The sequence below is a fragment of the Buteo buteo genome, chromosome 25 (assembly GCF_964188355.1).
Source record: "Buteo buteo chromosome 25, bButBut1.hap1.1, whole genome shotgun sequence".
NCBI classification, from domain to species: Eukaryota; Metazoa; Chordata; class Aves; order Accipitriformes; family Accipitridae; genus Buteo; species Buteo buteo.
The window spans coordinates 18250110-18264368 of NC_134195.1; the positions used below are offsets into that span (position 1 = coordinate 18250110).

At 39.3% G+C, this 14259-nt stretch overlaps 1 protein-coding gene across 1 annotated transcript in view; it reads right to left on the minus strand.

The window, feature by feature from the left end:
* Window positions 1-14259, minus strand: part of MID1 (midline 1) — a 251344-nt gene that overhangs the window by 197933 nt on the left and 39152 nt on the right. The window lies entirely within an intron of this gene.

Here is a 14259-nt window from a genome sequence, read left to right on the forward strand (position 1 = left end):
TGGTGAGTGGCTGGCAAATGATAGCAAGACACCGACTGGTTGTAGATGCACCAGATACTTTAAGCACCAGTAAAGAGAGTTCTTCTGGACTCCAGGACAGACATCTGGCACTAACGGAGTTAGGAGACTATCAGGGAACACACCCAATTAACAGACAGAGGAATTAATCACGCTGTAATTAACATACACGTGTAATGATCTGTGCTTCACTGTCTGTAGAGATAAATATTCAGATACAAGACGACACAGCAGATCCCTGAGCTGTCCTACCGAGATACTGGTACTTAAAAAAATAAAACCAAAGGCACCGTCACACGTTTCTGAAAATACAAATAGGCGCTCCTACAGTAAAGCTATTTTTAGGAGGACCATTACCTAACACTTCTCACTAGCAGCACAATTCAGTGGAAGGGAAAGGAAACACATCTTCTAAAGACAGATGTACGGATTCAACCTCAAAAGAAATGTATTTCCACCCTCCAGTCATCTTGCCTTCTAAAATCCATTACTTTAAGTACAATTTATATACGTCCCACCACATTACTGAAGTTAATGGTTAGGATAAGCATTTTCATCTCATTGTGTAATAGAACAATATTTTCAAAGTTGTATTTTATTATTTTTTCCCCCGACGGTGTTATCAGACACAAAAGATTCCAGTTTGAATGAAAGATCAAGAAGTGGATGAAACTTAAAAAATAAACATATAACAAATCTGCAATTGCCAGCTTTTCTAAGTCACACACACACATAAATTGAATTTTTATAGACATGAGAGAAGCTATGTTAGGTGAAGGGGTTTTGTAAGCTTACTTAAATAAGGTGCTTTATATCATCAGTGAGGATCCAAAAAAATATGTACTTTAAAATAATAATAATAAAAAAAACTTAAAAGAACTGCTTTTTCATGTAGTTTTGTAGCTTATAACTAAGCAAGGGGTTGGTCTAGATTACTTTCAAAAGTCCCTTCCCACCTGAACTGTCCTATGACCCTATGAACTAAGTTTAAAACCTCTGAAAAGAATGAACTACTAATTTGATTACTAGGGTTATATTTAATTTTTAAAAAAAAAAAAAAAAAAAGAGGCAGAGCAATTTCAACAGCAGCAAGGTGTAACACTGGCCCTACAGCAATCTTCAAAATGCTGCGGCTCCCAGATAACCGGGCAAATCCCTGCGGCAGCAGGAGCTCGGTGTGCCGACGGTGAGCTCCACAGGGATTTGTACAACGGCCTCTTCACAGCCAACCCTTCTGCCACAGCGAAAGGCCACACAGCCATCCCAATTTTTTCAAAAAAACAGTATAATCGGAGCAGGGATGGAGACCCATTTGCAAACTGCGTGTTCAGGACACGTTACGGCAGGTCTGGAGGACCCAAAGTGACTTGCAAAACAGACTTCTTAATGCAGGCAGGATTTTATATGATTGAACTAGACAGGTCTGTTTTCACTTAAAAGTGGAAAATTAATATCTAAGAATAGGAATTAATAAACTAATTTACTCATAACCACAAAACCTTTCCACTGAATGAGAAAAAGCTTTATAGTTATGAAATAATAGTTTCCTGTTTGAATAATCCAAGTCTATATAAAGGAGTTTAATGAAGACTGAAGCTAAAATGCAGTAGCTTTTTGTCTGCAAGTGTTATACTAGAAAGCTTTCTTGAAGAGGCTTTTCTATACATGGCACTGAAAAAGCAGGAAAGTGAGGTTTTAATCAGGAAGGCTTCTTCCAGCTTTATGTGAGCTTATCTTCTCAGAGTTTCTCTCCTACACTCAGTTAAAACCTAAGGTATGGCAAACCCCAAAGAATTAAAAATTGTTAACAGAATCATATCAGTCCTTGTTTGATCCTTGTGTGTGCGTGTAATAAAACAACGTGATGCTATAATTACAGCAGGTTGTGTTAAACTAAACAAAAGTTGAATAAAACATAACAGGACAAGCGGGCACAGAGGCTCTATTGAACCGCTGTCCTGCACAATTTACATTCTTCTCTAATCCCCACTGCGGCTTCTATACTTTGAATCTATGCCTTATCTGAATCATATTTTGCTTTTCTGCTCCTTTTGTCCTCCTTCTGCTAGATTAAAAAAAAGCAGAAAAGTGAGAGTTAGGAAGATTAAAAAAAAGCAGAAAAGTGACAGTTAGGAAGATATATCAGGGGTATGCTGAAGATTTGGGGATACAGAATGATCCCTTTGACAAATTTGCTCGTAACAGATGAAAGGTGCAGTTCAAATGAATTATGGAGGTCATTTCCTCACAAGCACATTTAGTGTATTTTCCACATCTCACATTAATCCACCACATATTATTTAAAGGGAATTATTTTTATCACGTTTACCTGAGCATGGTAACAAATTACATCTAATGTTTTGCATTCAACTCCTGGCTTTAAACAGCATTTTCGTGTGACTTTAGAGGACACACATACATCACAGAAAATAATTAACCAATTCACTGCTCTCCAGAGAATGAGATGCTAAAAGTACGTGCATGCTACACTGCCCTGGGTATGAAGTCTGCAAGTCCTCCCACTCTCTTAATTACTGGACACTACCTGCCTAAAGCAGTGAGCTTATCACAGAAAGAGCTCTGATTATATACTCGGTACTAATGACTTAAAAATATGCTGCACTCCTGTCTAAAAGTTCCAGTCAGAACCGAAGCACCATTTTGCTGAATCTTAAGAAATACATGCGGAGAGCAGAATCCCTGCCCCACGCTGTAAAATCACGCATGTACATTATGGTTAAAAATATGATAAACAAGATAGGAAAAATGAAGAGAAGTATGATTTTTCTAAGCAGATTAAGATGTCTCTAATAGTACCAAGTGTCAATGACCTCCCTCTACCCCCAACACCGTAGCCAGCTTTCATTTATTTCCTGGGAGCTGGGAGAACAGTGATTCTGTACTTAATTTTTATAAACACACGATTTCAGATATACTGTTTTGTGGCTGCATTACAAATGCTAAGCATCTGTATCTCCACTCCATTCACAAATGCAGCCAGGTCCTCAAATGCGTTCATATATGAAAGACTGCAGTCCTTTACAGTTCACACTTCAAGGCAAACTTTTAGCATGTGAATGTAAATGACCCGATAGGAAGGAAAGGAAAAATATGTTTTACATAAAAGCAACTCAGAAAAGAAGGACCATATCTCTGATCGTGAAATTCAAAGTAGATATCTGGCAGTCTTGACTTGGGATCCTACCTGTAATATTCCCTAGTTTGCTGACACTGTATACGCTGCTGTACGTGTCAGAGCAGCATTCCATAGGCACTGAGAAGAGAGAACGCTGCAGAACAGCAAAGCACCGTTATTATTGCTCCAATTTTACAGCAAATTCCAGGTATTTACAGAGCACAGCACTCCAAAAAAGAACATGCAAGACCTGAAAACAGTGCTGAAATACAAAACTAAGGGATACCTGCATATTTCTTAAGCCCCTCCTGAGTACTTCAATGCTTAACTGCAAAGGAAGACTGTCAACTCCTTTAAGTTCCTAATTATCCTTCCACAGATGAACTATACACTGAGAGCAGACTCTAAAAATGCTTCTGAAGATTTTGACATTTATGAATGAAGATTTTGAATATTTATGTATTAAAAATATTTCATGTAGTTTAGGACTTTAAGAACTTCAACAGAAAAACACCTGTTAGTATCTAGAAAGATAATAGTATTGAAGCACTTTCCTCCTAGTATTTCACCGTGAGGTGGAAGACATACTTTTAATAAGATAACTATAATAGCCCAGAAGTAGTTCCTTTAAAACAAACAAACAAACAAACAATAACAACAAAACCCCGAACAAAACAATTCATTTAAAAATGAAAATCTGTTCAGCCTATTGAGCTCTCTTTTACAGCTTTTGTTGCTCACATGAGCAAGGACTCATTAAAAATCCAAATAGTAGCTGGTATCTGAAGGACTTCGTCATACTCAAACACCTCCACACCTTTTAAAAATGCACATCCTTATCACTGTTAAAATGAAATAGCAATCATGGGATCAGACACATCCTGGACAGACAATTGTGAAATATAACTGTAGTCATTGCTAAAATAAAACCCCAAACAACTGAAGAAAGTTAAAATACTGTCTCTTAAAATTCAAAGATTGTTCATCTGAGACATTAATCTGAAGTATCATATGATACCATGCAAACCAAACCAAAACCTGCAGATTCTTCAAAAAAAAAAAACCAAAACAAAGCCCAAACCATCCCCCCAAATCCCCAAAACCAAAAAACCCCTGTGCAATAATCCAATAATCAAGGATACAAGCCAGGACCAGGACAAAATTGGATTTTCTGAGAAGGAAAATGTTTGTGGTCAAGGCACATGATTTGCAGCCAGGAGATCTGACTTTTATTCCCAGAATTGCCACAGACTCCTTGCCTCTCTCAAAAATGCCTTTCCAAAGCTGTAAATGCAGAAACAAATTAGAAAAAAAGACTATAATAAAAAATACAAGGTTATGTTAACCTAAATTCTTTGGTACTCCAGATACCATTGTGGATACTTGGTTAAAGTAGTTAGTTCCCTGGCAGTCGTGGCTTTCTGTATTACTGTCGCGTAATGCATTGCATCTGAACTTGCTGGCTTTGTGCCACAAGCCCCTATACATGTAGCAGGTACCCCAAAACCACAGACATAAGGAGCGTGTAAATATGCAGGCAGATACATGGAGAAAAGGCTAGCAATGACAGTAGGTACTTGAAATTGTGAGTAAAAATGTTCATTTCTCATCATCACTGAAGTTGGATGAAATCTGATTTTACACATCTGTGCAGCAAATCAGGCGTAGCAATAACTCCAGACTATCTGCCACAACCCAGGTGTGAGACTAGCTACTGTGGGAAAGCCTGCTCTCCGATTTTGACCAGGAATCCTGTTTCAGCCTTGGTTTTTCCAAATTAAAACTTTTGTTGAACTAATACCTTTTAGCAAGTTAGAGTTTCACCAGTAGGCATTCACCACTGAAAATGCTTCTCTTTGAAAAAGCCCCAGCCGCCAACAGGTATGAGGCGAGAGCTGAACTCCCGGAGAGTGGAGGCTATCTACAAACGAGATTTGTTCTAAATTTTTAAGTACTAAATGGGTTAGCACATGCTTGTGTGAACCTGCATCTTGTGGAGAAAATACAAAACGTTTAGTGCCAAACGTGATGTCAAGCCCCCAGTGGGGAAGTAAATCTTCTAAAGCGTTCACTCATCTGCTAGATGACCTCTTATTCACATAATCTTAGAAATCTTTCTAATTTTCAAAGCAGTGCTGGAAGTTATTAACTTTTATTTCTTGAGCCTTTAAAAACTAAACTTTGCTAAAATTCTAATGGAATCATTTGCAGTTATGATAAATAGTCTCTTCCTTTAATCTACTGAATTTCCTTTCTCTCTTTTTTTTGGCTGAGCCGAGAGTGTCGTTTGGAAGATATATTCTTTTCAGTGTTTTCACCATGCACCAGTAAGAGTTGCCAAAGAGAGAAACACAGAGAAAGAGAATGCTGCTCCTCTCCAGCTCCCCAGCTGTCAGGACATTAGGTTTAGGATTACAGGGGTAAGTACTGTATCTTATTCAAGATCCAAAGTCACTTTTGTAACCACTTCAGAAAAAAAATTCTGCATAGGAATGCATTCAACAGCATTTTTGAGCTTGGGTTTCAGCAAAATTAATTAATAAATATTCTCCATTTTAGAGATCAAACAATTGCAGTGAAAATATAAGTCCTGCCTGCACTAAAATGAAACATGCACAAGTGATCCTGGATTTTCAGGGCTGTATTTCAACGAACTGTTCAGCTTCATTGTAAGGGCAGCGCACAGATAGGAGTGAAGCACCACTTGTCCAAAGATAAACAGGAAGGGACTGTGGTGTTAGAGTTTATTGGACTTTGAAAATTAGGTAGAATAAACATCTTATGCGGTGGGTTAAAGAGATGCCAGCTGGGCAAGATTCCTTTGGCCAAGAGAAAAATCAAAAATAAGAATTATGGAAAGTAGTCAATTTTCCTAAAAAAAAACCCAAAAAACAAACACACACAAATGTCTGCAGATATAACACTGTGCTTAATGAGAAGAAAAAAGTTGCTGTAATGCCAAAATTTCCAATGTTGTCTTCTGTCACATGGACTGTTCGTATTCAGAGTGTGCACTGCTCTGAAATGATCTAATTAAAGCAAGAATGATAACAATCCCATAAAACTGTCAAAGAAAGGATTAGGAGAAAGAAAGGAAGATATTTTATTCTCTCTAAATGTCTTGAATAACTACATATTAAAGATATGTTTCACTGAAACAGCCACGAGTGACCAGAGTATCATGTTGGTCGAAGCCTGTGTTTCTTATGCTTCAAAGAACCAAGCTCATTGAAACATGGAAAAGGTGAGTTCACCATCAGATCGTCATTTCACTTTAAATCAAGTGAAAGGCAATATGTCTGGCACAAATGATCCTGATTTATAAGCATTATAGTGTCTGTGCACTTTTTATCTGAAAACTGAAATCCATGTGACACCTTGCACTGAACAAGAGATTCCTCAAAGTTTACTTTTTGTACAAAAATACTGAGGAAAAACAACAAAACAGTGCAACTGTCTGCGATTCCCAAACATATTCACTAAACCATTTCTGCCAATCTCTTCTGATTATTAGCAGTAAGCTGATACCTGATACTAATTAACTGAATGCTATTCTGGTATTATCGTGACCGACAACTTTGCTCTTGGCTGTTGTTCAGGCAACATGTTGGGTGCCTGTATTTCTGAAAACCTTTTCCAACCTGAATACTTCCTTTTCAGAATGAAACCAACGGCAGCTCCCAGAGCTAGTAAAAGATCTATGGCCACTTAATGCTCACAATTTCAAAGGTTTAAACACAGTTTAAAGAGGAGCTTTTCCTTTCTACTCCCTAGATCATTCTCCAGAAATGTTTTCTTTATGCTGTCAGTTAATAAACGGTTCTTAAGAATATTTGGAGAAAATATTCACAACAAAGCGTGCATAAAGAATAGAAGCAGTTTCATTTTAGCAACATTTCTGAGATCGTTATAAGTTGACTACGGAAAGTTGGATTTCAGCAAATCTACAGAAAGCACGCAGGGCTGAGCAGTTTAAAGCTGACAATGTACAGAAGCAGTTTGGCTGGTCATGCAAGGTCATCTTATATTTTACCAGCTGGTCACTCTAGCAATGGAAAAGCAAGTAGCGTCACTGCTTAAATGTATTTTCTTTCTATAAACTGTTCACTATCATCTAAAAAAAACAATATAAAAGTATTTTTCACAGTTTGAGGTGCTTGATGCCTTCCCAGCTGTAATCACAGAGCAACGCAACACTCAATGTTTCAGTGCACCAGTTGTGCCAAACAGAAGCATCGTGGTTTTCAGCCACTGCTACAAATCTTTTGGATGGACGTTTTTGGTGCTTCATCATGCAGATACAAAGAAAAATCACTATGTTCAATTTTATCCGAAATTCTTTCATGACAGGAAGTGTTGCCCACATATTCTTGGTAGAATTTTGGATGTCAACTTCAGAGCAGGGCCCAGCTGTCTCCCAGTGACAGGAACAAGAGTTTTATCATTCACTTTCCTGGAATCAAAAATAAGACCAAGAATTGGGCAAAACAAGACAGGGTTGCAAGACATTTTATCTGTCAAGTTTTGATGTCTGGATTCTGGCCTTCAGCTTAGCTGAAATCCTAGTGAATTGAGGGACACGTGTGCCAACTAAATGTTTCTCGTTTAGTATTCCTTTCTATTCCAAAGCACACAACAAACTGTCACAGATGGTAAAAATTTCTAAAATTTCATGCGCTTCATGCTCATCTGAATTCTTTCTTGTGGAAGATCCCAGACACATTATTTAACATTTTTGGGTTTGCTCTGCAGGAAATACAGACATAAAACAGAAAGATTTTTTTTAAACATCTGTGCCTCTCCTGAGGCTTTACATGTTATTTACTGATTTCCTGAGCCTCTAGCTTTGTTTCCTCATTGTAAATTAAACACCAGTGGATATTTAGTCAAAGAACTTCCTCTTGTAAGTATTTTGCCTTTTTCCTTTTTCTTCCATTGCTTAAACATTATATGTCTAGTTGCTTTAGTTAAACTGGAATGCTGCTCCAAATGGACAGGATACACATCCAGTCCTGAAGCCTGCTCCAGGTCATAATGAAGTAAATGGAAATCTTACCAGAAACTTCAGTGGCAGCTGGATGGAGCCTGTGATATGCACACTAATGGCTTTCTTTAAGTAGTGCCAAGAACAATTAGTTGTATATTTCAGATTTGGTTATTTTTAGATTATTCATAACATTGCATTATTTTGAAAGCTTATACGCAATAAGATATACTAAGAAACCAGAGAAATTGTAGTTCAATAGTAAAGGCATGTGTATGGGATCGGTCCCTCCCTCTACCACAGACTGTCAGTGTGGCATTAGGCAACTTGCTTTAGTCCAGTGTCACAGTCTACACCTTGTGCAAATACAAGGGATGGGGGGAAATCATCATTTCATTGGAGATGTAGCAATGAAAGCACCTGAGGGTCCATCCAACTGATACCCTGCAGATACTGTTACAGTATTCACATGTTCTTTTGTGCATTAAAAAAGCAAAAGCCTCAAGATAAACATTATGCAGAAGATAAAACCTCAGAAATTGATTGTCAGCAACACCCTGTGCTGTAGTAACCTCCAAGCACCCACTGGAATGACGGGCAATGATCAATGTGAATCACTCAGGAATAATTTTTAAATTTCATTAATCTTTGCATATTAATGTATACCTAATAGTTGGAAACTAATGCCGTCAGCTATATAAGTTGCTAGCAAGAAATACAACCAGAAGCTGAAATCAAGGGAAACATCAGACAAATGTACTGAAGGAGAGAGGTGTGGTACACCAGTTGCTGTCATTGGCACCATCTGTGAAATACCAGCCTTTCAGCAGTGTGGGAAGAATAAGAGCATCAGGAGCAGCAAAGGAAAAATCAGTTTGGTTGAATGCTGCATTATTCCATTTGATGAAAAAAAAGGTACAGACTTTCAAGTGGGGACCTTTGCCATTGGGCAAGGATAGAGCTTTAAGTCTAATTTTTCAGTTACTTTGCTCTTCCAGGAGGAAAGCAAGAAGGGAAGAATGAGAAAACCTATGAATAGTCAAGCATAAGTGCAGCTGATGCTCCAGAAAAGTATGTGAAAAATGTAGCAAGAAATCCTTGGCCCAGCAGCTCTTTCACAATCTCCCAGAAAGAAAAGAGGCTGAACTGCAAAAGCTGTTCAGTACTCAGATGTCAGGAGAAAGAAGGGAAAGCAGAATGTGTTTCTGTTATCCTGTAGTCAATAAGCAGTATAAGCAATTTTCTTTGAGATGTAAGTGGAATTTACAGTAGCGTAAGCCTTCCTTTGTGAGTCCAGCCCTTCAATTCATTAAAACATCCTTGCACTTTAGCCCTATTGGCATTTTCAGTCGAGGAGCCAACCACTGAAGTACTTACCGAGTTGAGGTTTTTCTCAAAGGAAAGAATTTCAAGTGAAAGATGTTTCAAGTTCAAAGAAAAATCAGAAGCACTTAATTTGTCTACTTAGAAGTACTTTTGGAACTCTACAAACAGGGATTCCCCAGAGAACCACCCTGCAACTACTTAGATGTCCTGAGGACGTCTGAAGCCTCTGCTCCTCTAAGAACAGCACAGATAATACCAAACCCATCCCTGTCCTTCCTGTTATCATTTGTGAAGCCAGATTTCTGAGATTTGGAGCTGGTCTGAGTCATTTTTTTTTATACATTTCTATAGCCCTATAATGCTATCCTAGCTCACAACTTTCACTCTCAAATGTAGTTTTTCCTAGGGAAGGTAAATATTAAAACCTGAAGATCTTCAACTGTATGATGCGTGGAAGAAGCTGAAATCCCATCCTGCTTTATTATAAGTTTTAAACTAGGTAGAAACCAGAGCTATAATGTTTAAAATGACTCCATGCGGACTACAGTTTTTCAACTAGAAATACACATACCTGTATCAGTTAAATATGTATTTTCATTCTGGAGGGGTTTTTTTTACATATTTACAAGCCTCGCTAGCTCTCTGCTTTCTCTACCTCTGGCCACAGTTTTCAAACCATCTGCAAATTTCTCCTTTCAGTGACTTGTCAGTGCCTGCCCACTTGTTCAAAAATCAGCAGAACAGGCTCCTAGGTCAACAACTAACAATGGCAACTTCTGTTTTCTACAATTCCCAACCCTATCTTGCATTCCTAAAATACAATGGGGATTTTAGATACTCAAATCTTCTTACTTGCCAAAGCAGAATAAAAAAGCAACATGCTGTCAGCATGTTTTTCTCTCTGTTTGAACTTAGCGATTCAATGGCTTTCAGGAAATTCCCCGAAGTGATGAGCTTAGAAATGGGGGTTTGATTCTATTGTTTCCCCCTTCCAGATTATTTTAATGGAGCAGAGATGTTATTCGTACTAACATATTAATTTTCAGGTTAAGAGCAAGCAGGATTTTCTTGGACGAGCGTTGCGTTTTGGCAGCAATTAAAAACCTGGTTACTGACGATGATTTCTCAGGGATTTCTTTCATTCTGCCCCATCCATGCTCCCGCCCGCGTTAACCCCAGCCCCGCTGTCTCTCCCCGCTGGTGCCGCAGGCAGGGAAGGGATCCCCGTGCCGGACCCCAAGAGTTGCGCAGGCAGGAGCAGGCAGCAGCCTCTTGACCCTTTGCCGGAGCAGAAGCACGGGTCCTTCTCCTCTGCCCAACACGTTCTCCTCATAAATCTATAGAAACGAATCCCCTCGGAGGGCTGGACCTTTCTGCCAAGCTTGGTGGAAGCAGGTCGTCAGGTGCCGAAGCTGTCGCGGGGAAAATGGCAAAGAGCGTGATCAGACGCACAGAGTTTAATGAGGAACCCAGGCTAAAAACCATCTTCGGATCCTCCCAGGGATGAAAGGGGAGAAACAGAACAACAGAAGGCCAAGCCCTTGCCCTGGCTTTGGCAAGCACAAAGCCCCGAGTCCTTATTTTCATGGGAAACTGGTGAAGCACGAGGAATGCAACATGGGTCAAATGAGTTAGGAGCAAATCCCGACAAAGGCGATGTCTCTCTAAGTACTTCACAACCTGCTCAGAAACTTCAGCTACTGCAGTGATACCAATAAAGCTTTCTGCAAAACTCCTCTTCCCACCCTTCTGCTTTTTTCCAGATAACAAGAGAAACCTAAGAAGTTCTCCCAGCTGAAAGGAGAACACTGACACTGTAACGGAGCAAGTAGGTACCCCACGTTACGCTTCGGTTCCTGAGCATCTCGCACTTAATTTTGGTATTAAATGGGGTGCAGTCAGGAGGAATCTTCCTCCTTTGAAAACATCACCGTGACTGATGACAAAGCTGGAGAAGATAAACATCGCAAAATGCTGTCAGGGGAGATGTAGGAGATACATATTAACTTTGATGTAAGCCTTTTATGGCATACATAAAAATAAATGATCTTAAAAGTTAATACCAATCACTGAGCACATATATGTGAAATCACAAGAGCCATCAGTGAGTTATAGATCAGCATCTGAGTAACGGGACCCGTGCGCTACAGCTTTGGATAAATCACATTTACATAATCCAGCTGTGCTTCTCTGCACATATCTCTGCAAAACATCATTTCATTATCAAGACTGTTTCTCCGTGTGAAATGTAAATCTTGCAGTAGGGGCCTGCTGAGATGCAGGGCCAAGTGCAATGTGACTCCACCACGCTAATTAACAAACAGGCAGGCTCAATCTCGAAGTAAATGTCGATCCTTGCAATTAGAGAAATTGCTGCACTGGCATTTTCTTTACTACCTAAAGAAAGCAACTTCGGAGTCATTCTTTTCTTTAAATGCCAATCTACAGCACACTCTCTGGGCCTAGGCTACTGTTCAAGTTTGTCCCCTTTCTTATTCGCTCTATCATTACCCCGTTTTCCTCATTTTCTCTTTTTTAAAAGAAAAATGTTATACGGTAACACTATAGGAGTTGTATACCTATACAGGTATAACAGGTATATAATGTCATCAAGATGTATAATGTAACACAACTTTTCTTGAAAATAATAAAATTAAGCGTAAGACAAATGAAGACATTGAGACGTAAGATCACTAGAAAGCAATCATATTGCAACAAAAGCAGGCATGGGAAGGGGAAGGAGAACAGAATAAGCTGGAGAGCTCTGTAGCACATGTCAGGGAAAAGACATGGCCCAGCACATAACAAAGTAAACCACTATTATTATCCATCCCATGAGTGATTTAGAAGGGTAATTTTCTTGCAGTTCAAGGAATGGAAGCACATAGTTTTGAAACCACCAGCTTGCTTCCCCCCACCCCACTGTCTGAAAGCATTTTCCACAAAAATTTTGTTACCAAACCTTTCAAACAAAGCATCTGCAACCCGAGATGCTTGCTCTTTCTCTTCCCAGGACAGAAAGAACCAAGGCCAGCAGAATCTGTTTCATCGCTGTAGGTAGCTGTGTCGGGACCCACTGCCTCCAATTCCGCTCCCAGGTGTTTTCCACACCAGTCCCATCACTACATTAGTGGCAGGATCCCCATTTCCATCAAGTTCCTACAGACACAGTGGGTCAGGCACAGGAGCCATCGCTTAGCATTGGTGCAAATTACTTCTGATAAACAGAAAAAATTGGCATTTGGTTTCGCCTGTAGCTCCTAGGATCATCGGCACCAATTCTTTTCCCCACACACAAAGATTTCCAGTGGAAGACAAGCCAGGCACGTAGGCATGGAGGGAGGTGCTGGCACTGCCCTGGCCAGCATCACCGGGGCCGAAAACCATGAGTCAGACCTTAAAGCGCAGCCTTGGCGTCTGACCGTTACCGTGGCAGAAAGGGGCTCCAGTCACACAGAAACTCTTCAAATGCTTTTGTCTAGTCAGGAACAGATGAACAACTTATGGGATGTGCCTTTGATTCAGTGTCTTGTATAAAGTCACTTTAAGACTGACTCGTATAGATATTTGTTCCAAGTAGAGTACCAAACTGTGATTTTTTTCCTCCTGAAGATTTGCTCCATTCTTGTTTTAAAGCCAAAGCATTCTTCATGTATACTTTGTAAGTTGTATACCAAAATGGGAAACTCAGAGCAGGACAGGACCATTTTTACCGATCAGATATTGGATTTTAAGGCTTCAGACCCATCTAACATTTGCATGCTTCCTTGGTAGGTGAAGAGAAGTAGAAGGAAATCTCTACACAAGCTTCTCTCCAAAACTCCTGTGCCGTATTTCCTCTTCCATGTTGAAATTTGCTCCCACTCAGACCACACATAATCTCACTCTCTTAGCTTTCTTTACTTTCTTTACTGTTTACGAATGCCAGTCTCCTTCAGCCATGAAATTTTATTCACTCAAAAGACTCCTTAAACCACACTTCACCTGACAGACTTTTCAGGGACGGTCTTCAAATCTCTCTCTTAAAAGGCTCACATTTGGGTTACATTGCATTTGCTGGGTAAGGATCTGTATCTTCTCAACTTTTTGCCTCTGAGGAAGGGAAAGAGCTCAACAGATGAGCACTTATTTCACATTCAATGATAAAATTGGTTACACATACAGAAAAAAACCATAGGTCATAACATGCTAGGTACAGTAGCAGCAGCTCTAATTAGAGGAATGATGATTCACTCAAAATCTGCTTGACAAATAGCTACCAGAAAGAGAAACATTCTAAATGTGATGATGTGCATGACAGCGTCACGATAGTTTCCATCTCAGTTCCTGCTTGGTTTCAGCCAGCCAGAAGTAAGTTTTTTTCCTGAAGTAAACATTCTCCCTTCCCCTCTACTCCCAAAATATTAAGATGATATCCAGTTCACGGGCAAAAGAAATAAGCACTTTCCTTCTATTCTAATTAACCGGTATTGCCATGTCTTGAAGACTCTTCTTGTCAAAACATGTATAACTTGTAGCAGTTTGCTATTAGTAATGATGTTAACAATGACCTGTCAAATTAACTAAAAACAAGTGAATTAGGATTGCTTGTGATAGACAGAAAGCCTGATGGGAATATCAAAACTAACAGAAGAGTTTCAACTCTGGTGGTCTCCTAGGATTATATACGACATATTCTGAAAGGTCAGAAACAGTTAATCAGCTTAACATAGAGGAGTCGACAAGAATTATCACTTCAGAAAGATTTCTAAACAATATACATGACTTGGTTTCTTAAAAAAAAAAAAAAAAAACA